This window comes from Malaclemys terrapin, chromosome 3, assembly GCF_027887155.1.
Source record: "Malaclemys terrapin pileata isolate rMalTer1 chromosome 3, rMalTer1.hap1, whole genome shotgun sequence".
In the NCBI taxonomy this organism is placed as follows: domain Eukaryota; kingdom Metazoa; phylum Chordata; order Testudines; family Emydidae; genus Malaclemys; species Malaclemys terrapin.
The window spans coordinates 70,856,961-70,882,041 of NC_071507.1; the positions used below are offsets into that span (position 1 = coordinate 70,856,961).

Here is a 25,081-nt window from a genome sequence, read left to right on the forward strand (position 1 = left end):
CATTTAGTTGATTGGTAGTGCATGTGAAAACAATGCCTTTAAAAAATGTTTAGACTGAGAGATGTGCTTCTGTTTAATTTAATCTCACTAATTTTTTTGTTTTATAAATTAAATTCAGCACACATCGGTTAAAGTATAAGTGACCGTTTAAAGCTGATACTTAGTTTTTAAGTAGTTATAACTTAATTGGTAGCTGTTGGCAGTTACAAACTTCATTTTGTAACTAACCCAAAGGAGTCACGTTAGGAGAGGATGGCCTGATTTGTCCAAAGCTTAACTTTTCCATCACAAAAATGGTTTTCTGCTCCCATGCTGAATATGTTGTTAAAGATCTTTACTGTGTTGTGTACATGGGTACTAGTGTATGTATGTACGTGACCTGGTTGAGTAGGATGGGAACTAATTCATGCTGGGGATATTTAGAGCACTCCCAAGTTTTCAGTTATTTGTAGTATCAAAGTGTGTAGTTTTAAAAACGTTTCCTAAGCTTTGACTTTGGCTTCTCTGCTCTCTGCCACAGTTTACACAAATCTATGGCAGCTTCCAGTTAAAATTAATGCTTACAGCTCATAAGTTCTTTTATCTCACTTGGAAGAAAATACACATTAGAGCAGGGGTTCTTAGACTTCATTGTATCAGAAGTACCCCCCTTCTGACAACCACAATTATTACATGACCCCAGGAGTGGGGACCGAAGCCTGAGTCTGCCCAGGCCCCTCTGCCCTGGGTGGTAGGGCCAAAGCCCGAGCCTATCTGCCTGCGGGGGAGGGGAGGGCAAAGTTAAAGCCCAGTGGCTTTAGCCCCAGGCAGGGGGCCTGTAACCTGAGCCCTGCTGCCCAGGGTTGAAGCCCGGGGCCCCAGCAAGTTTAAGCCAGTTTGGGGTCTTTACCCACAGTTTGAGACCCACTGCATTAGAGTCAAGTGTTAGTAAAGAAGACACTAAGTAGCATTTCTCCATGACTTCCTTTTTAATGACTATAGTAAGGTTTCTTAAAAACATTTTTCTATTATTTTTATATTGTGAGTATTTTCTTATTTACAACAAATATAATGACTGTATATCTGGCAAAACTACAGCAAAGATAAAGCACAACTGAAAAAAGTAGCAAGAAGTAAAAACCGAAGAACACTAAAATAATTTGCTGATAACAGAAATAGTTTTGGCTTCTAATTGTTTAAATACCTTTAGGTTATCCTAGCAGTGGTTTTCAAGAACAAGACCATTTGGAAACTCTTAAGATAAAAGAACATCCTTTAGTTTAAATTGTCTTAAGGAATCAAAATAAGACTTTGTTTATCCAGTATGAATATGAAACTCAACAGCTTATACTCACAGTCCGCCCGTTTGTATAAGTAGGGGAGACTACAAAATAAGAATATCTGAATTGGTGCTGAAAGAACTTGGGGAGCTGATAATGGTATAATCAGAAAGAGACCTCTTTCTGTCTGGTTAGGAATACTAGCTTGCTTGGGTTCTTTTGTATTTCAGTGTCAGCTTTTTGATAGTATAATTATATGTACATCAGAGGAGTAACTTCCCTTTATTGGTGGTGTCTCACTTTTGTTTATATATTTTGACCAAGAGGCAACAATGGACTAAAGTATATAGCTAGTCTAATTAAAAAGTTGTAAACTGAATGAGTATTTTTGTATCTGACTCCTTCATTTAGTTCTATTTAAAAATAAGAGGACTTGCTACAAATTGCCCTTCCCCAGACACTTTTAAATTTTACTTGATGTGGGAAACTCTAGAAATGTTGGATAGCTGTATCACATATTATCACCTTTGTAATACTTTGCAACAAGATTTCCATGATATATACTGCTATATTTTGGTCATGCCTTTAACTAGACACAGTTCCAAATGAGACTCATCTCTTCTTACTGCAAGAAGGTTGTCTGGATCATGGTGTGAGTGGCTCCATAATCTAGTTAAATCCAAGAATATTGTGTGCTGAATAACCTTTTAATTTTAGCAATGAGATGGTTTGTCTAAATAGCATGGCGTGCAGAGACAAAGACTGTCATTTGGCATAGTGACCTCATATTTTTATTAAATGTCACTGAAACCAGGAAAAGCTGGAAAAAAAAATCATAAACCTCCTATGCAGTGGTTCTCAAACTTTTTTTCTTGGACCACTTGAAAATTGCAGAGGGTCTCGGCGCACCACTTAAGCTTTCCAAATGTTGTTTGTACCGTTAGCATGCATGATTCTATTTTGAACATTTGGAGAATCTAGTGTGAGTGGCATCTCACTTTTGCAACTTGAGTATGCTTTCTGATCAACCAAGAGGGTGATTGGAAAGATACTCCATGCCTGAAACTTTGTCATGAATGAGTCAAAATAGTACTGCACTTATTACCAAAGTTAGTTACCAAATTCCATTTGAATCAGATCTCCCTTAATTTTAATTTGGCTATAGTGCCCAAAGAACAAAAAGGAAAACTTGTCAATTCTGTGTATGAAGGAGAGCACTAACAATATACCCCTGAATGATGTTTGAGGATAAGAGGTCATACATTTTGGTTGCTCTTTTTGAAGGCCCCGAGAAGAGATTGGTTACATCTAATGAGTCTGTGTTTCTTGGCTCAGGAGATTATAGCTTTTATCTGTTTTTGTTCCTCAAGAGCTCTCTATATATTTTGCGACTGTGAGAGCATATGCTTGTTCTCTGCAACTGTGTAACACGGTCAGACTGGAATAGCTACTTACTTTCTCCAGACAGTGTGGAATTCATCTCAGATGGAAAATTTTGAAGATTTCAGTCAAATTAAAGAAGTTTCCCAAACTTTTCAAAGATCGGTCCCCATTCAAGAAAGCAAAATGAGTTGTGCCTTCTCTCCCTCCCCAGTTCTGCAATGTTTTGCTAAAGGTTTACCCATCTTCATTTATGTCTTCTGCACTTTCAAAAATGCTGATTTAAAGGAAACTACCTGATAATTGTGGTGGTAGGTACTGCAGTTGAATTCTGAGTAACCCTGGTTGGTCCAAAGGGATTTATGGAGAATTGAAACTGTTCTCTAAGCACGCCTGCTCTAACCCAGATTCTCCACACACTGAATAACTTACAGTTAAAGTGCACCGTATCCTCTCTATCTTATTATGAGGTTTATCCTCTCTCTCAAAGGAGTGTCACTTCACAAATAAACCCAATGTTGCAAACTCTTGGAAACTTATTACAAATGATGTTGCCTTTGCTGTGGGAAGTCACTTGATGAAAAAGTCATGACTTGGGGAAAGCCAAATGAGGGAGAGACTTTCCCCTCTGCCCCACAATGCCCTGTAATTTAGGGAAAGAGCACTATACTGGAAGCACAGAAACTGAGTTCTAGTCCTTCCTCTTCTGTTGACAGCTGTGTTCCTCATAACTCTTATTATGAGTCAAGGTCACATACTGGTACATTGGGAAGTAACTTACATCCATTCATTCCAAGATAAGATAATGAGACCTGTCAGAAGGTCACTTTAGTCAGAGCTGGGAATAGAAACAGGTTTCTAATACAACTCTCACCTGCTTTACCCCCACAGCTTTTCAGAAGGAACTTGCTAAATTAGGTACTTTTGTAATTCATACTAACAGTGTGGCTCTGTCACTCTCTAGTGGCTAGACCACAACCAGAAGTTTATTATTCAACTGCTGCCTCCATGCTATGATTTCTGGTCCTCCAGCTCAACGGGTCCCAGGTTCATTTCCTGCAGACTATGCAATCAGGGTGTGTTACATTTCCCGGCAGTGTCTGTAACTCAGAGACCGTTTAATCACAGAGCCAGGAATAGAAACCAATAATCCTCATGCCTTATGTTCCAGTGCTGTTTGACAACTACCTGAGCACTGTGATCTGGACACAGGATAACAGCTTTCTTTCCCTCCGTCATTTACTCCTGTACCTGAAATGGAAGAGGTTTAGACTAGATATGAAGTTTCTGGATCCAAGCCCTGATCCTGGAATAATTTTTGAAATGATTTTATATTGCAAAATACTTTAGAAGTGATTTGGATAATGTGTTAATATTTGATGATTGCCATTTTTAGTGTTTGTGTTTTGGTTACTCTGAACTGTCCTTTTAAGTGGCAGACTGAGGGCTTGCCTACACAGAGGTTTTTTGCACCAAATTAACTGTATCGGCTAAAAAACCAGCACATTTAACAGGCACAATCACTAGTGTGGGTGCAATTATATTAGTATAAAAGTGTGTGGTGGTATATAGTCTGTTCAGATAAATTTACCTAAAAGTTAGTTAGCTGAAGTATTAACTTGACCCTGTCTGTACCCTCTTATAGTCATAATAAGTGGTTAATTGCAACTCAATTTCTTCAGGTATAACTCATTCACAAGATTTTATTTAATTTAAGTATATGGAAAGTTTTAAGAGTCTCTGTTATCCCATTATTAAAAGATATTTGGGATAAAAACAACACAAAAAACCCTATCACAGATACTAAATTTCCATTTTTTTTAGAATCCGTTTTAAATTAATTTGAACCCATAAGGTAAATTTGTTAGCTAGTTTAAGTTCTCAGAAAATTCATTCTATCTCCAAGGAGTAAAGTGTGTCAAGTTTGAGGAGGATGCACTGTATTTTTCATACATAACAAGGCAGTTGAATTCATGCTTTAAGTGCAAAATAGAACATAGCTATGAAGTGTCAGTGTAGACTTTAATCAATTAATAAACCTCATTAGTGCCACTAGATTCCAGTTTGTTTAATTTTCTTAAATAGAAAAGGTTTTTGTATTTTAAATTTCTGAAACCAGTAACTTTACCTGATATGATCAATAAAATTCAAATTTTAAAATAAATTTCATGAATTTTTAAAAAATTCTATCCATCCCAATGAGACTACTCACAAACTAGATTTGAAAGTGTTCATATGTATGTATTTAGTTTCAAACTATTCTATTTGGTCATCCTGTTTCCCAAGAGTGTAAAGTCAACATTTCTTTGACTTTGAACCTTAGGGTTAACCTTTCAAGAGTCATGTTGGCAATAAGAGCCAAGCTGACTTTTTTCCATTCAAAGTAATGTGCCAGGCAGTTCTGTATTTTTGATATGGCATTCTCTCTGTTTTTACTATGCATTTTTTACTACTTCTGTCTTCTGTTTGTATGGGTCATATTATGTCTTAGTATCTGAGCACCTCATAATAATCAATGTATTTTTCCGCACAGCACCCTTGTGAGGTAGGGAAGTACTGTTATGCCCATTTCGTAGATAGTCTCCTGTGCCTCAGTTTGTGATTTAGCCAAGATGTCACAGGCAGTCTGTGATGGGGCTTGAATCTAGGTTTTTTAAGTTTTAGGTTAGTGCCCTAACCACTGGATCATCCTTCCTTTACTTGGTCTCGTCATTTTGAATCAAAGTTGTGCTTACTCTTTTGAGTTGAGTGGCCCAGTCCTTTGCACTTCTTTATCTTGATTATGTGTTTGTGGTTTCATTATTGGAGGGTACCTAATTTCTCACTTACATTTTTTTTATATAATCATGATTAATCGCACGATTAAAAGAATTAATCATGATTAATCACATGAGTAATTGCACTGTTAAACAATAATAGAATACCATTTATTTAAATATTTTGGATGTTTTCTACATTTTCAAATATATTGGTTTCAATTGCAACACAGAATACAAAGTTTACAATGCTCACTTTATATTTATTTTTGATTACAGGTATTTGCACTGTAAAAAAAACAAAAGAAATATTTTTTATTTCACCTAATACAAGTACTGTAGTGCAATCTCTTGATCATGAAAGTTGAACTTACAAATGTAGAATGATGTAAAAAAAAACACCTGCATTCAAAAACAAAACAATGTGAAATTTTAGAGCCTGCAAGTCCACTCAGTCCTACTTCTTGTTCAGCCAATCACTCAGACAAACAAGTTTGTTTACATTTGCAGGAGATAATGCTGCCCTCTTCTTATTTACAACATCACCCGAAAGCGAGAACAGGCATTTAATGGCACTGTTGTAGCTGGCGCAAGATATTTATGTGCCATATGCTTTAAAGACCCATATGTCCCTTCATGCTTCAGCCACCATTCCAGAGGACATACATGCTTGCTGATGATGGGTTCTGCTTGATAACAGTCCAAAGCAGTGTGGACCGACGCATGTTCATTTTCATTATCTGAGTCAGATGTCACCAGCAGAAGGTTGATTTTCTTTTTTGGTGGTTCGAGTTCTGTAGCTTCCACATTGGAGTGTTGCTCTTTTAAGACTTCTGAAAGCATCCTCGTCCCTCTCAGATTTTGGAAGGTACTTCAGATTCTTAAACCTTGGGTCGTGTGCTGTAGCTATCTTTAGAAATCTCACATTGGTACCTTCTTCGCGTTTTGTGAAATTTGCAGTGAAAGTGTTCTTAAAATGAACAACTTGCTGGGTCATCATCCGAGACTGCTATAACTTGAAATATATGGCAGAATGTGGATAAAACAGAGCAGAGGACATACAATTCTCCCCCAAGGAGTTCAGTCACAAATTTAATTAATGCATTATTTTTTAACGAGCGTTATCAGCATGGAAGCATGTCCTTTGGAATGGTGGTTGAAGCATGAAAGGGCATACAAATGTTTAGCATATCTGGCACATAAATACCTTGCAATGCTGGCTACAAAAGTGCCATGCAAATGCTTGTTCTCACTTTCTGGTGACATTGTAAATAAGAAGAGGGCAACATTATCTCCTGTAAATGTAAACAAACTTGTTTGTCTTAGCGATTGGCTGCACAAGAAGTAGGACTGAGTGGACTTGCAAGCTCTGAAGTTTTGCATTGTTTTGTTTTTGAGTGCTGTTATATAATACAAAAAAATCTACATTTGTAAATTGCACTTTCACGACAGAGATTGCACTACAGTACTTGTGTGAGGTGAATTAAAAAATACTATTTCTTTATTGTTTTTACAGTGCAAATATTTGTAATAAAAATAATATACACTTTGACTTCAACACAGAATACAATATATATGAAAATGTAGAAAAACATTCAAAATATTTAATAAATTGCAATTGGTATTCTAGTGTTTAACAGTGCGATTAAAACAGCGATATTAACTCAAAAAATTAATCGTGATTCATCACGTGAGTTAACTGCAATTAATCGACAGCCCCAATAATGTCTTTCCTTGAAGTGTGTGTGATCTTGAGGGCAACAATGCCTTTGTGTTTTGGTTAGCAGAATTCATTCTTTTGTGTATTCTTATCACTTGAGAAATCCTTAAGCTTTTCGCTCACTAGGAGTGAGGATTTACTTGATGGTTTGCATGCTTTTTTGATTTTTTTTCTGAAGGCAGGATTTCAATATATATCCATGCTTATAATTTAACAAAACCAACATGGGATGAATGATAGATACTCTTTCATACTTCCTTGGAGCCTGGAGAAGTTTTCTTGTAATGAGAGAGTTGTTTTGTAATATGTGTATTGTAAGGATACTGTTCCCCCCCCCCCTTTTTCTTCCTTTATATTAAAAAAGGCTGTCACAATGCCATAGCACTACAATGCTAGATATTCTTAAATAATGGTCTTCTGGAAGACAGTGTGGTTTCTCTTCAGATCGTATAAATCTTTCGCCTTTTCTAACAATGAGAGCTTATGGGATAGAAATTAATATTGAATAACTTAATTTATCCAGTGATTGATTCAGTATTGCAAAGGTCACTAATTCTGAGATTAATACTAAAGCTGTGCAGTTTTTAAAATTTAAATGAGCCGTTTATATGCCATCAGATTTTAAATGTATAGCTCTGTGGAAAAACTTCCTGTCGTATCTACTGTCAAAGACGAATTATTGGAATAAACCCATTGATTCAAAATATTAATTGAATTTGTTATCTCAAATACAACTGGTTTACTGCCTTCGCAATGTTCTATACTTTCACTATGAAACCTGAAAAAGTATTGAGGAATTTGTTAGGCAAGGCTTTGAAATTACGCAAAGGCCAAAGAGATGTTAATTTTGGAATGTACGTTAAAGACCTAGTTTGGTTATTTTGGGGGGAGGGGGATGTCTTTGAAAAAAATAGTTTCAGAAGTTATGCTACTAATTGACTGTTGTTCACAACCTGTCAGATATCTTGTTTGCAGATTGTCTGAATTATTTGAGTAGATTAACACACCTCTAACAAAGAGAAATTTAAATAGACTATCTTGAACATCTGTTACACAAAGTAGAAACAAAATTCTTTTTTCTAATTGTCTCAGCTAATAGTACTTAATTCTGAGTGTCTCCTGATAAATTTGTTTTGTTTCAACTGGTTTAATTTTTTAATCTAATCTGTATTTAATAGCAAAAATTATTAAATAGTGGTAGAGTTGCCATATGTAAATGAGAAGACAGTAATGAGGAATGAGTAAAGAGAGAAGAAATACAGTAAGATATTAACAGCAGCAAAGCCTAACTCTTACAGTGTTTTTCATCTCTAAATCTCAAAGTACTTTACAATGGAGGTATCATCCCCAATTTACAGAGGGGGAAATGGAGGCATGGGGTGGGGGGGAATTGACTTGACAAACGTCATAAAACAAGTCAAGGGCAGAGCCTGGAATAGAACCCAGGTCTTTTGATTTCCAGTCCAGCACCTCTTCCCTCTCTATCCTAGTCCCACCATCAATACTTGATGAATACTGCACAAACTACTATCCTGAAAAAAATCCACCTCTTTGCTTTGCTGGAGTTTGCACTTCCTTTTGTGTGTTTATGAATATTCAGGTAAGCAAGGGTTTTCTTGCAAAAGTGTTTGTAGAAGGTAAAACCATTATAACTAATTCCATGAATAAGTATTTGTGAGAGTATGCACAACAGAGGTGTTCCTATAGCTATTTTGAAGGTTGAGGGGTTGGAAATGGAGGGGACTGAGCCTTGGAACAATTGCCTCCAGAGTCGTAAGGGACTTCCAGGGGCATATGCTGTGCTGTATATTACAGATTTGTCTACAGTAGAGATGTATCTTGAGTTGGAAATTGATTGTTCCCTCTAGCTCACCTTCATTTCAAACACAAAAGTCCCTTATATGTTTGCTTGTAGCAGAAGTTGGAGTACCTACCTAAGTAGTGTGTGGTATACATGCCCCAATAACTTGTTTTTATTCATCAGCCCAGATGGATTTACCAAGGCCTGCATCCCAGTGGAGTGAGTAATATACTTCTGTGTTGATTCAGAAAGTATCAATTATTGTGAGTCAGATTATGGACACAAATGTGCCCAATCTCTGGCTCTATCACAGTTTTGGTCCCCAGCTGCTCAGAGCCTGCAGTAACATGGTCATTGGCTATTTAAACCTCATGTGGGTGTAGCAGTGTATTTATTGCCTGACCAACATCCATCATCACAGCAGCCACAATGGACTTGCCAACCGCAGACTGGTTGCTCACAGATCTGTAATGCTTGGGAGATGGCCATCCTCTAAAGTCCACATGCTTCTGGACTGGTACTGCCATTCCCCTTGTTTTGTGTTTTAGCACAGCTACAAGAATGTGGTTTTCCTCACCATGGAAATGAGTGCACTTCATCTACAGTGAGACAGACATCCACTAAGGATTCATGCCATGACACCACACCAGTAAAGAGTACACTTCTCTCAGAAACTTGAATAGAACCAGGGATTTTTGAGTCTCATCATTCCTCTGCTGTCAGCAAATTTGTGTATGCAGAATGTGTATCTTGTCTCCCTCTAGTGACTGGCCCAGATAGGAGCAGACAACCTACTACTTTTTTCATGAATGGTCTGGAAGTACCGTATATACTTGTTCATAAGCCAAATTGTTTTAGTAAAAAAGGGAAGCACCAGAGAAGGGGGACACCTTATGAACGGGTATAGAGAGGGAGAGGTGGGACACAGCCCTTCCCCCCAACAGAGGGAGCAAGGAGATGCAGCAGAGCCAGAAGGGAAGAGGCGGGGCCAGAGTCTCTCCGCTTCTGGCCACGCTGCTCTCCCCCCTCCCCCCCCCGCCTCTGAAGCAGCTGCAGCTCCAGGGCTGGCAGGCTGCAGCCCTGCCACTCAGCCCTGCCCCCCAGAGCAGGCTGTGGCCACGCCGCCCAGCCCGCCAGAGCATGCTGTGGCCATGCCACCTGGCCCAGCCCGCTGGAACATGCTGCGACCGTGCCGCCTGGGCTGGCCTGCCAGAGCAGGCTGTGGCCGCACTGCCCAGGCTGCCGGAGCAGCTCCAGCCAGGCCAGAGACATCTGGGGAGGGCCAGGGGAGGATGAGGTGAGAAGGGATGGGATGGGGGTCACGTCGGGGGTGGCCACAGGGGTTACTCCCCTGACTCCTAGCTTCTCTCTCCTCTCCCCCCCCCACCCCCCCAAATTTCCCCACCAGTTGCTGTCCTGGCCCATCAGGGTAAACAGCTGGAGCGCCGGGACACTTTGTTTACTTAGGTTTACTTCTGTGCCTGCGGACACTCGAGGTAAACAAACCATCTCAGCCCACCAGCGACTTATCCTGATGGCCCGGGAGCCAAAGTTTGCTGACCCCTGAATTATGAACGGGTCATAAAAATTTTCCATTTTTACTTATCCATCTTGGGGTGGGGAGTTGGCTTATAAATGAACCGGCTTATAATTGAGTATATTCGGTGTATATATAAAATTACTGCTGATAAAATTTGTGCACAGAAAGATTGGTAGAATAGTAAATAACTGAGGACCTGGAAGTCATACAGAGCTATCTGGATTTCTTGATGAGCGGAGCATCTGGAAACAAAACAGATTTTAACACAGCCAAATGCAAAGTTATATGTCTAGAAACAGGCCATGCGTACAGAATGTGAGACTGTATCCTGGAAATAAGGGGACATAGAAGACAAACATGAATTTCCAGTGTGATGCTAATGCAATTTTTGTACGTATAAATAAAGGAGTAGTGCAAAGGACTAGGGAGATGATTTCGCCTTTGTATATATAGTATTGGTGGAACTGATACTGGAATATTGTGTACGGTTCTGTTGTCTACATTTTTAAAAGGAAGTTGAAAAATTGGAGGGAGTACAGAGAAAAGCCACAAAAAGGAAAAGGCTGAAAGTGAGAGATCTAAAGAACTAAATCTGTTTAGTTCATAAAAAATGAGATTGAAAGGGGACTTGATTACAGTTTCTGGAAGAAAATACTGAGTTATATAAAGGGGTCTTTAAACTACTAGAGACAGGCATAACACAAACCAATGGCTTTAAGCTAGACAAATTCAATTTGGAAATAAGGCACAAAATTTTAAGTGTGGATGATTTTAACCCCTACCAAGGGAAGTGATGAATTTTCCATCTCTTGATGTCTTCTTGTGAAAACTGGATGTCTCTCTAGAAGTTATGCTGTAGCCAAACACAAGTTATTGAGCTCAGTACAGGGGTAATTGCCTTATAGTGATACATTGAACTCCTTGAGTCCATCTAGCTTAAAGAAGAGGTTAAGGGATGGTTTTCCTCACCATGATTACAGTCTGTAAGTACCTACATGGGGAACAACAATTTGATAATGGATTCTTCAGTCTAGGAGAGGAAGACATAATGTGATCTAATGCATGGAAGTTAAAGTTGAACAAATTCAGACTGGAAAAAAGTCATACATGAGAGTAATTAACCATTGTAACAGTTTACCAAGAGTAAATGGGGAATTCTCTATCACTGACCGTTTTTAAATCAAGATTGGATGTTTTTCTGAAAGATATGCTCTAGGAATTATTTTGGGGGAGTTCTGTGGCCAGTGTTGTACAAGAGGTCATACTGGACCCTCTGAGTCCCCGGAAGAGGTGGTCAAAGAAGAGGAGAAGATTTCAGACCAGGAGTCGACACCGGTAGCCAATTTCTCGTCCTCTTCCCCTGATGAAACCATCATGCCCTAGCCTCCCAGCACGGGGGATGACTTGAAACAATTTCAGGACCTTCTTAAGAGGGTGGAGGACTCATTGGACATTTTACTGGAGGAAGTGCCAGATTCACAACATAAACTATTTGATGTCTTATAGACCTCAGCCTCCTCCAAAATCGCTCTACCAATGAATGATACAGTCATGGAACTGGCAAAATCAATTTGGGAGACCCTCGGAACAATTCCACCTATGTGCAAAAGATCTGACCAAAAGATACTATGTGCTTGCCAAGGGAACGGAGTTCCTTTTCTCACACCCTGCATCAAACTCCTTAGTCGTGGATGCAGTAAATGAACAGGTAGGCAACAACATCCCCAAACCACACCATATGATAGAGATTGGAAGAGACTAAATCTCTTCGGTCATAAGACCTACTCCTCGGCAACGTTACACTTCAGGATCGCCAACTATGAGGTATTTGCCAAACACAACTGCACAAACTATTCAAAATTGTCAAATTTTATTAAACTCACACTGGAAGAGAAGAGAACAGTTTAGGGCAGGGCCGGCTCGAGGCAAACCAAGCAGGTGCTTGGGGCTGCACATTTTCAGGGGTGACATTCCAGCCAGCGTCTTTTTTGTGCTTATGCGGCAAAAGCCTAGAGCCGGCCCTGGCAGCAGCAGCATGTCCTGCACCGGGGGTGCCCTGGGGCCACTGCGGTTCACGTCGGGGAGCAGCGCCCACACCTTGTGGCCGGGCGGGCTCCGAGCGCAGGACACTCGGGCTGGGGGCCACCCCTTGGGGCACACGGAGCCACCTGCAGGTGCCGCAGGGTGGCCGCCCCCCAGGGCTTCAGCCGGGGCTTGGCTAAGCGGCCAGAGCCGCCCAGGGACTGCAGAAGAGCGGCCAGGAGCAGCAGCAGGAGTGGGGCCATAGAGGGTGGGGCGCTGCCGTGCGGGGCCCACGTCCTGCTCTCTGGGGCTCCGCTCCCTCTGGGGCTGCCCTGCCCTGCCCAGGCTTCTCAGCCCCTTGTTGGGGCATTCCCCCGGCTCTGTCCTCCTCGGTCCCGGCCGGTCCTGGAGGCGGGAGCCCCGGCTGGAGGGACCCTGGGCTGAGGCGCGGTCCGGAGACCTGCTGCTTACCCCAACCCTGCCAGCGCTGGACCGGCTGGAGGTGAGGGGGGAGCAGGCGGAGTCAGCGCTGGTGGGGGGAAGCCCAAGGTTGGGGCGGCAGGGGGTGCGGGTGGGTTGGGGGGAGAGCCCAGCACTGGGGTAGCAGGGGGGTGCGGGTGGGAGAGCCCAGGGCTGGGGTTGGGGGGAAGCCAAAAATTTTTTTGCTTGGGGTGGCAAAAAACCTAGAGCTAGCCCTGGTTTAGGGCCATCATCTCTGAAGGACATCTTCTCGACAGAACAGCATTGTAGGCTGCACTAGACTCAGCGGACACCGCAGCATGGTCTATAGCAACAGCAGTAGTTATGAGGTATGCATCCTGGCTACGTCTCTCTGGGTTCAACAGTGATAATCATGATGGACACTTCACTACTAGATTGGGGAGCACATCTGAACTCTCTTACTATCCGGGGCCGTTGGTCCCCATCAGAATCCCTCCTACATATGAACCTACTGGAACTATGTGCTGTTCACAGTGCATGCTCCCATGTCCTGCCTACAATCAAGAACAAGACCATAAAGATCCTCATAGGAAATATTACATGCATGTTCTATATCAACCGGCAAGGGGGGCGTGTTCACGCTGCCTATGGACAGAAGCCATGCTACTCTGGAACTGGAGCATCAGTCACAATATCGACATCTCCGCCTTCTACCTGCCAGGATGCCAAAACACCACTGCAGATGTACTAAGCAGAAGATATTCCCAGGATTATGAGTGGGAATTAGACCCACGAGTATTACAAAACATATTCAAACACTGGGGATTCCCAACTATAGACTTCTTTGCAACAAGACAGAATGGCAACTGTTCTCAGTTCTGATCCAGAGCAGGATTGGGTCCTTGCTCCCTGGGTAATGCTTTAATCATGAAATGGGACACACCTCTCCTATACGCCTTCGCTGACAGATATGTTCCAGGCCATAGTCTCTGTCTGAGAGCCTCAAGTCCAACCCAAGGACAACAGTATGTTCATATGTACAGCTGTTGGGGTACATGGCCATGTATGTGACTCAGCCTTCTAGATTTTACCTCAGAGGTCTTGGCTTCACTTGATATATTGCCCAAGCAGGTATTTGCTAGACCTGCTGATTTTTGTGTGCCTGCACAATTGCTTCAGTCTGTGAATTGATGATTAGCGCCTCAGAGTGTATGCAGAGGGGCTCCTTACCACCAGAACCAACTACAACTCTTGTAACACATGTGTCCACCAAAGATTGGCAGGTGTGTCTGGATCAACTTCACACTCAAGGACTGTAGATGCCTTATGGAGTTGTGTGTCATATAAATGTGCTGGAACTTTGAGCTGTTTGCCAGACAAGTGAGACGTTGGTTGCCACTATTGAGGGCAGGTGGTTTTAAGTTCTCATTGACAACAACACTGCTGTGTTTTATCTGAGCAAGCAGGTGGGGGCAATGTTATCTCAGCCACATTAAGAAGTGATCTACTTGTGGAATTTTTGTACAAAGAACAGTGTCTTGCCAAATGCTTTTCACCTTCCACGAGTGAGGAACAATAATATAGATCCCATCAGCAGGAACGTAATTGATCATCACAAGTTGTCAATAGAGAGACATTCTATAGCAAATCTTCCATCAGTGGTGATATACTTGATGATAAATCTCTTTGTAACCAACCTGAGCAACAAATGCAGAAGATTCTGTTCCGTGGAGGTCACAGCCAGGGTTCCCTGACAGATGCCTTTCTTCTTCCTTGGCTGAATAATTCCCTCCAGTCCCTCTGATTCCAAGGATGATCAGGAAGATACAAAAAGATAAGGCAGCCTGAATACTCCATTGTAGCTGCCTGGCCGATGCCGTGCTGATACATGGACTTGCATCACCTCTCAATTTGATAACCCATTATTCTACCTGTGGATGAGGATCTCTTGTCTCAAAACCAAGACAAATCATTGCACCCCTTTATTCCTGGGGGAATTCTGTGCCAAAAATTAAAACTTCTGTGCACAATATTTTAAAATGCTGCATATTTTATTTGTCAAAATAACACTACATGATCATGCCAGTTTCAATTATTTTGGCTATACAGACAACAACAAAAAAATTCCCCCAGGAATAGAGAGTTAAAGAAACCCCTACAAGAACCCAATTCCTGTTTCTCTGTGCCCTCCCTCCCCCACCCAAGAGCCCATCTGGGGGGCCAGACACCCATATCCCTTCCCCTCCAGAGTCCAGCCATGGGCATCCTCTGGTCCAGACACCTGCATCCCTTGTCCCCCAGAGCCCAGGGATCCAGAGGGAAGAACAGCCTGATGATGGGTCCTGGGCTTGTATGGAATTTCCTGCACACCACCTCCTTCTTTCAGGGCATGTGGGGAACTGCAGCTGCTGGGAACCCTCTAGCTCCTCCTCCTCTTCCTCCCCCTTCTCCTGGTAGTGTCTTCTATTTGTGAGCTGGGAAGCTGCTGGATCCAGTAGCCCCTAGTAGTGACCAGCAGCTCTGCAGTCCATTTCTGTGAGGGGAGGAAAAAGAAAGTTCTGCACAGAACGTTAATTCTGTGCAAATTCTGCATTGTGCAGTGGTGCAGAATTCCCCCAGGAGTAACCCCATCCTACAATCTCTTCACCTTATGGCATGAGTGATTTCTGGTTGAGCAATGAGGAGTCTGCTCCTGAGGTATCCAGACTAGTTTGGTGAACAGCTGAAAGGATTCCACTAAAGCCATGTACAAAGCAAAATGAAAAAGGTTTTCAATCTGGGTATAATCACACCAGTAATCACCAGATAGCACAGACATTAGCCATTTGCTGGACTACCTACTGCATCTGAAATACTGTCAGTTCAGTGAGAGTCCATTTAACATCCATTTAGTCATTTGTAAAGCAGTGACATAGTCTAGACATGATGCTATTACTCAAGCTGTCCGAGACACTGCTATCTTTGGCAAGTAATTGTTGCAGTCTCACTTGAAGTTTGAAGTCCCACCATCTGAAAAAGGAAACTATTAGTGAGTCACATGTAGAGGAATTTGTATGTGCAATCACTCCAAGGAGAGAAAAACTGTTGCTTACCTGTTCTTCGATATGTTTTGTGCACATATACCTTCCATGACTCTTCCACCTTCCCTGCTACTTTGGGTTTTAGCTAACTGATGGTGCAAAGGACCAAAGAGGGAGGGAGCAGACATGCCCCTTTATACCTTTGGCTCTGTGTGTGCGGATGAATGGTGGTGCATGCGCTGCTTGCTGGAATGGCTGGCAAAAGTCTCTGACACACATGCATTGGCTGCACATACACCTACAGAGGAATTGTATGTATGCACAGTGCATCCTGAAGAGTAACAGTTACTGTATTGGTAAGAAACTGCTTTTTCTTGCAGTAAAAACTGGATGATCTTCACTTCTCTTTCCCATTCAGTTGTTTTATGTTATGAGTAATTATCATTCCTCTAGAGTTAGTGCAGTGTGGAATAGATTTACTTTGGGCCTTGAAATAGTGTGTTTTTGAAATACATAAAGTCTCCCTTGAAATCAAGGACACAAATTGTAAATTGTGTAAATTCAAGAAAGTGAAGTGGAAACCCATTTTTGTGGTACACTTCTTTTTCAGTTTAGATATTAACTAGTAGTTTTTTACTTTTAATAAACTATGGTCTGACATCCACTGCTAGATATTTTTCTGAATAAATGCTTTTGTTTTTGATGTGCAGTGGTTAAATGCTAAAAATATATAATTCACATGATCTGAGTTGCACTCAGCAACTTGGAAGGAGTAGTCATGTATTGTTACAATGTGCTCAAAGAGAACAATGATAGGATGATAATTAAAAATATTGGCTTATTTTAAATGGGTGGAAAAATAAAAGCACACTTTCAAGAAGCAGGATTTTAAGAGCTCAGCTTGATTGTTTTAGATAAAATTTGAATGTAAGGAAAACTTAACATACAGAGATTCACCTGAAAAATACTGGATTCTAGTCATAAAGTTGGTGATTGCGCTTTAAATTAATTTTATATTTGGTATACTTCTTCTTTGTGTCTTTCAGTATTTTGACTAAAAGCCCACAGAAGACTCTCGCTAGTCAGTCTCCTACCTAAAAGTGCTGACCGCCCCCAGGTGGGTTCATTTTACCAAACATTGACTGAAGATTATTACACAGTTGAACGAATGTCTCCAGTAAATTAGGCTTAATGGGTTGACCAAAGAGGGTGGAATCAACCAGAATCCTTGATTTGTTGGTTATAGATGTCCAACTCCCATGAACCAGGTTGTGTAGGTCAACATATTGCAGTTATGTTGAGTTTTTGCCAGATCTTTAACTGAATTATTCCTGCACTAAAATGGGAGTGCTGCTAACTTCACTTTTCTGTTCTGCAATACTGGTTTTTGTCCATTCTGATTTGTCCTTGCCCCTGACCTGATTTTCCTCCTTTTTATCTAGTATGAGGTTGGGGTTGAGAATTAGCATTGTGGTTAAAATAATCATTTCTGTTTAGGTCTTCCTCTTGGACATGTTACTCAGTTTCTATTCTACTCAGAACTATTGCCTGTATTCTCCCTGGAACTATTGCCATCTATCATATGGAATAATTATTTGGAATGCAAAGTCCAACCAGACAACCTTTTTTGTACTCTCCTTTAATGGCTTGTCCAGTGTTAGCACAAACAAATATTGCATTTACCACTTAAGGTCAGCCTTGGATGACTTTCCAAAACATTGAGATAGAAGATAGCCTGGAAGCAGTTGAACTAACTGTGAATTGCTTTGATCGTCAGTTGTCCATCTCTTCATTTGATGAATTTTGATAGCCTGGATGTACATTTTCCTAATATAGTGAATTTTGTTTGGCAGAAAATACTATCATAGTGGTTAGTTTTTTTTACATCAAAATCCTACTATGTTGCAACAATTTCTTTTCTCCTGACTTGTGTAACTGGGCTCAGGTTTTTGGAAGGAAAAGATCCTAGTTGCTATGATCTTTGTTCCTCTTGGCTCTTGTTGTCTTACATACAATTCTTAACATTTTAATTTCATTTACTTTACCAACCTAAAGGAATCTAGTATCTCTCCCTTTGTTGGATTGTACATGATATTAATTTTTAGTAGTGCAGGTATGAGATTTACCATTGAACTTCAAAATAAGTCTCATCCTCAGGCATCCATAAGATACTTCTCTTCTTGCTGAAGTCTTGGTTCTTAAAATCCTACCTTCTTCTCACTCAGCCTAGGCTTGTCTTAGGTATCTCTCATAGAAACTGTAGAGATTTTCCATCAGCAGTTTCAGAATTTGAAACAGTAGTTTGTAGATTGCGCTTTGTAGCCATTCAATTATATAAGCTGTGAAAGTAAATTAAAACTTTTCCAGAATTCAGTTTACGCTATTGCTTGAACTGAGATTAAATGGGAACCTGTAGTTTCCAGAGCCTGAAAAACCCACTGAGATTTTATTTCTGAATGGGGGGGGGGGGGGAGAGGAGGCGGAGAGACTTGGAAAAAGGTGAGGGGCTGAAGAGGGAGAAACTGCTGCCTGCTCCTAGGCAGAGGAAAAACTGGAAAAGTCCGTAACTTGTGTTGATCTTCTAATCAAATAATTACCAAACACTACCAAATCTTGTGTTTTTTGTTTTGTTTTTTTTTTTTTTTGCTGTCAGGACTGGTCTCTGCTTTATACCTTATGTTATCTTTCAAAGGAAGACCTATTAAGAAGGATTTGTATTAGCCTTTAAAGGTATTAATTCTAGTACTGGTTCAGATATTCCTAATTTTCTTTGTCTAGGTCCCTGAAAAAAATATTAATGTTAAACATTTGATTTTTTAAAAATATTCTATATGTTTTCCTTTAAAAAAAAAATCAACAAGAAGCTGCCTTTTTTCCAGAGAGATTTAAGTTATTGGGTGAAATCCCTTGAAGAACGTTCTAAGGGATAAGTTCAATTTTCTTTTTCTTCTTTCTGGGATGAAATACTGCAAGAGGTATAGGAGATAGATAGTCCTCTTTGTTTTGTCAGGGTAGTTCTATCCAGCATTTCTTTTAGCTGCTTAGTTTATCTGAAACCATTCTTATCCTCCTTTAACATCTCAAACACACATGATGAATCTGCTGGTCCAGAATTCCATAAAACAAGAGGTGAATGTTCATTTTATCCTCATTTCTTCTTCGCTGTTACCACTTCATCGCCTCTAAGTTTATTCATGGTACATACTTTTTTATCACATCATGTATTTTAAAGAAAGAGAGAGAGAAAAATCATCCACCAGAGACTCTTAAACTAAGTTAGAGATCTAGTCTTTGAAAATTATTTACCTCTGCCCTCAAGAGATTTTGGTAAAACTGTTAATATGAATAACATTTTTGGAATAGAAGAGTGCAGGTGCAAAACAGGCAACCAAATCTTTTTGACTGTTTTCTTCACTTTGTATAAAGCACCAGAATATTTTTAAATTAAAATTATAAAAAGAAAGGTATCCATTACTTTGATAAGTACTACACCCCAAAATGAACCATCATTTAAAATATTCATAACACTATCCTAAGAATTTTAATTAAGTATAAACTTTTTATATTAACTCTGGCAAGATCTAATACAGTTGTTTTTCTGTCTCTGCTTGAATGCAGTACAGCTGCTTTTTGATGTCATTAGCTATTTAAATGGAATAGAAAGTGGGAGAGGAAGAGGGCTAAAAAGACGACAGTTTTTTTTTTTTTTAAGAAAAAAGCTGATAGTGTCTTTAGTAAGCAAATTATTTTGTTTTTTTCCCTTTTGATTAGGATATGAAATAACAAGTGACGTCTGATTGCTACAAAAGAAATTACATCTGCAGAATTTAACTGGGGCAGTTTGGAAACTTTTAGTAAAGTGTTTCATATTGCTCCACTATTTAGGCGAACACAAGGATGACTCTAGCAAAACTTTCCTCTGTATGCTTGTGGAAACATCACTATCTACCTTTTCCTCAAATAGAATAACACAACTTCTGGATAGTTTATTTGTATCCTAGGAGCATCATGTTTAATGCTCATCAAATGCACCTAACAACCCAGAACCAGTAGTAACAGTAGTATATCTGATGAAGCTTGAGAATGACTAGACTCCCTGTTTGCCTGTGAAGGATGGCAGTACATGCACAAACAGATACAATGCTCAGTGTTCACTGAACAAATTGGAATTTTTTTGACCAACCCTAGTTGGTCCACTCTAAAGAGAATGTAATCTATATGTTTGTGGAAAGTAAGCAGTTTTTACCAAAAACAGATTTTAACTTGTCACCCTGGTATTACCATGGTAATATCCGTGATATTGTGAACTACTGTTTTTACTTAATAATGAGGCAGTCTGTTTCTGTAACCTGGGTGATGAACCAAAGACCCTGATTTTGGTTTTAATTTAATTTTAAAGTGAACTAATTTAAGAATGCTTTTTTAGTGTATTAAAGTCAAATTGCAGAGAACAGATAGTCTGAGTGAGAGATCTGCTGAAATACAGCACCATACTATTGGAACATGTATACATTATGAAGAAAACTCATTGAGCTAGAAGGTTAACAAATATCAGGGGGGTGAAAGGTCTTGTTAAATCTCTTTCAGTCAGAGGTGCATTAGCAGTTGTAGACAGCATTAGATTAGTTCCCATACTGGTGATATGCAGAGCAGCCATATGGAGTTGTTTATATATATAAATTTATGAACAGCTATTATATGGATTATGTGTGGACTATAAATATGGCTTACTGGCATTAGAGGGCTTGATTTGATGCTCAATATTTTCTAAGTTTTTCTCATGGTGAGGTTTTTCTCAAATCTGAATTCTGGCTGTATTTTCCCTCATGGATTGTGTTTCTTGTTAGGTTTGAAATGTTTTTTGTATTTAGTTTTTCAAAATGAACATTTCTTAGATCTACTTTGTTCCTTTACATTTGGGAATAAGAATATAATACAAAACATTATGAAGTGATTGCTTCACATTTTGCAGTAATTGGCATGTAATATTTTGTACAATCAACTGTATAATAAGAAACATGATCTAAGAAATGAATATATTTTTAAAATGAATTGTTGAAAAGATTAAAATTACCAGGAAGTATTATGTACTTGAGCATATAGTTTAAGAGGTGGCAATAAAAGTGTGGATCACAAAGACCATATTCTTTACTCACCTGATGTGGCAGTTGATTTGTGCAGCAGACCCTTTTACCTGTGTGGAGCCTCATTGATTGCAGAAATGGAAACTAGATTGTTGTTTTGGTTTTTATTTTTGGTGACCATATGAATGACACAAGTGGACTTGAAATGATTTTTACATGCAGTTAGAACTCCCATGGAAAAACATTATAAATATGCAAACCAACTGTCCACTTGTCCTGTAAATCTTCTCTCCAGGTCCACCTACAGAAATCAGACTATTAATAATTACTTGAGGGGCAGGTGGAAATAGCTGGCACTTAATATATTTATAATTATCAGAAAAATTTGCAGTTGTATATATGTGTACACATTGTACATATGTGATTGTATCCATAAATCTCATTCTTCATGTCACTTGTTTTCGTACTCTTAGACTGTGTCTGCACTTGTGATTGTACATGGTTACACGTGCATTGTTCTGCCATAACCCCCCTGTTGTCCACATCTGAAGCCCTGAAGCAAATTCCTGAAGGAGAGTGCACAGCATGAAAGCTAGCACTCAGAAGGAGTGTGGGTATGTACATGCCTCCTCTATTTCATGGCCCCATAACTGTTCTGCAGTGCAGCGTGGATGGGGTAAAGGGCCTGTACCAGGTCACAGGTATCTATAGTCCTCGAAGGCTATTTCCACAATGCATTGATCCTTTTGCTGCCTGATTCTTATCCAAAGGTATAAAAGGTCCCTGGCCCCCCGTTGCCAGTGGTAATAACGACCTGTCTGAGCACTTCATATCAGTTCTTCTGTAAATGCTATTGATCAGTACAGCGATCATGGATCATGTTCCAAAGGCTGCTGCCCCGTCTCTGGAGCACACTTAGGTACTGATCAAGCTGTGATTCAAAGTACACTGTCCTCCATGACTTCGTCTGCAGAAGCAAGACTATATACCCGTGCCAGGAAGTTTCATGGAAGTTGGAGGTGGTGGGCATTCACTGGACTAAGTCCCAGAGCTGGGAGCATATGAAGTATCTCAGGCTTCTGTACTGGAAGGTGAAGGATGCCAATAATCTCTCTGGGAGGGTACCTAGCACATGCCCATGCAATGAGGAGGTGGACCAAGCACTCCTCAGGGCTGAGAGTATGGAGCCTGAAAAGCCTCTCGATCCCCTCCTCAACTCTGCTGGCCTCATTGTATGACCGGATGCCAATCAGGGGCAGGGCAAGGAGGCTACACGGACCTCAAAGGAAGCCCCAGGAGAGCGAGAGGATAGGCATATGTGATTCTACATCTCTACTGGACAGACCCAATTGAGGAAGCTCCTTTCCCCCCCCCCCCCCGCCCCCCAAGGAGCCTGAGGAGGACTCCAAGCTGCTGCAGGAACTAGAACCTCAGGCTGGTAAATCATAATCGCTTCCCCCCATATTACTGGAGCAAGAGATGACATTAATACATGCCTGAAGTTGGTGCACCTCTGTGCCTTCCATTCCCCCACTCTATCCTGACATGGTCCCCAAGCAGGACATTACTGTAAACCAGTGATTTTACTGAAATCTCATGAACCCTGTAAAGCATTTATAGGAAGCTATACCTCATTGCAAATGACCTGTCAGTATGCTCTTGTGTCTGGGCATTTCTTGACCAGCACTCTGGCAGTGATAGTCCTTGGGTGTGTAGATGGAGGGAGGGTGGGATTGGTTCTTAAAGGCGCTGGTTGGGGAAAGAACTATTTTTGACACTTATGGTTATACAAGGATCCAACAGCTCCCCCTTATCTCCTCTGCTTTTCCTTCCCCATATGAATGAGAGCCACATGGATGTGCGGCAGGGGTGGTTGGTTTCTTGTGTGCAGGCCTGTGTAGGTCCAGGAAAGGGAATTGTTTGTTTGTCCGAGGAATGTGACCATTTCCAGTGTTTATTACTGTTCCCAGTGCCCGATGTTTGTCTTCTCCCTGTGCTGAGCCACTCCAGAACAGTGCGTGTGGGTGAAGCATCTGCTACAGCAGTTGCACAGATACATTGCCATGTCCCATAGCAGTGGAGAGGTGACTGGCTTGTGGTGTTCATTCAAAAGTTCAGGGAAGAAAATACACTTGTGGTGTGACTGTTTCCCTGTCCCTTTCAGTGCAGTTCGCTGGACACAGGGGTTGGACTTTTGGGGGATGCAGTGGAATTTAGGGGGTGGGCGGAAGTTTTCTGTGATTCTTCCATGGGAACTCCATCTGCTAGCTAAGAATACACTCAGCTTCCTCTTGAATTGCCTCCCAAAATTCAGCACATTTTTCGTCTAGCAGAAATTCAACCTTGTTCTTCAGGTTTAACGGCAGGGCAAATGTGTTTGATCCAGCTGCGTAGCTCACTAAACCTCTCCACCCAGCAATATGTGGAGGGTGACCATTACCAGAAACATCTCTCTGGCATAGATGGCTGGGTGTCCTCCAGAGGACTGGAAAAGCCTCTTCTCGTTTCTATTCCAGTACAGGTCTATCGCATCTTAACGCGCATTTAACATGCACGAATTCAGCTTTACGTGGTCGGTAAAAACAAAACAAGAAAAATAACAATTTAAGTACTGTTCCTGTAGTGCGGGCGATTCCGCCTGACATTACACTCAATGTAATTTTGACTATATGCGGTTTTCGCTTTATGCGCTGACCGCGGAACATAACCCCAGCGTAAGATGAGACAGATCTGTACCTTGAGTATAGCTGTGTTATCCAAATGACTGCCTGCTGTTAAAGAAGAAATACGTAACTACTAACCTATGTCATCCCTGAAAGGAACTGAACTCCACCCCAAACTGGTCCTTTGATGCATTGTAAACAGTGCAACATTTTAATAACAGTACTGCAGGTATCTTAACATTTTTTACTTTTAGCTCCTTCCTCGTAAGTCTTAAATTTTCTGAAGGAAGGGGGCTGTAACAGTAGCATTCCAGAGATGGTTAAAAGTATCAGTATTGTGGCCTTCAGCAGCACAGTTGTTATGTGGGGGGACTTCCTAGGGTCCTTCAAAGGAGAAGTGAAATATAATGCTAGACTTGCCTTTGACTTGCCAAGACATTCCAGTTCTCACAGGGAAACCATTCTTCTGGTAGGGCAGGAGTGGCACTGCAGACATAGCAGAGACAGACAGAGAAGGGCCCTGGAGAGCTTTCATGTTGCCATAGCTCGAAAGAATCAGGAACAGTTCTAGTTCCTTTAGGGCAAGGGACAATCCAGCCGGGGAGTGGGGTTGGGGGCCGCTCCGCGCACATGTGCTGCGACTCTGCACAGCTCCCGGAAGTAGCGGCATGTCCCCCTCTGGCTCCTACATGTAGGTGCAGCCAGCGGGTTACGCACGTTGCCCCTGTCCCAAGCGCCGCCCCCACAGCTCCCATTGGCCAGGAACTGTGGCCAATGGGAGCTGCAGGGGAAGTGCCTGTGGACGGGGCAGCACACAGCCGCCTGGCCACGCCTCCGCGTAGGAGCCAGAGTGGGGACATGCCGCTGCTTCCGGGAGCTGCTTCAGGTAAGCACCACCCAAAGCCTGCACCACTGAGCCCCTCCCATGCCCCAAACCCCTCCTCCTGCCCTGATCCCTCTCCCACCCTCTGAACCCCTCGATCCCAGTCCAGAGCATCTTCCTTCACCCCAAACCCCTCATCCTCAGCCCCACCCCAGAGCCCACACCTCCATCCAGAGCCCTCACCCCCTTCCACACCCCGATCCCCTGATCTAGGGATAGCCCTCAGGCAAAAGTATTTTCAAAGGGTGACTGAATTATAAAAGTGAGGGGCAAAACACCCCGAAGTTTTCTCTCCCTATCCATCGCTCTCTCTTTCACCTGAGAAGATAAAAGAAACAGCCTTTGGACTTTGGGAGCAGATCCTGTCTTGAGGACTTGATCAGAAATGTCACTGAAACATGTGATCAGGTATTTCATCTTGAACCAAGTCTAGTTTAAGTTTTAATACTAGGAAGCATTTTATCTTTACAGTATTTCTCTTGTGACTTTAATGCCTTATACTTGTACTCACT

At 41.3% G+C, this 25,081-nt stretch overlaps 1 protein-coding gene across 4 annotated transcripts in view; it reads left to right on the plus strand.

Moving 5' to 3' along the window:
- Positions 1 to 25,081, plus strand: part of AKT3 (AKT serine/threonine kinase 3) — a 266,912-nt gene that overhangs the window by 30,770 nt on the left and 211,061 nt on the right. For 2 of the 4 annotated variants that reach the window (XM_054023414.1, XM_054023416.1), the window contains exon 1: positions 17,024 to 17,056. The exons of the other annotated variants lie outside the window; for them this stretch is intronic. The gene's annotated coding sequence lies outside the window, so the exon portion shown is untranslated. Of the gene's footprint in view, positions 1 to 17,023; positions 17,057 to 25,081 lie in introns of those variants that run through there. 4 annotated transcript variants of the gene reach the window in all.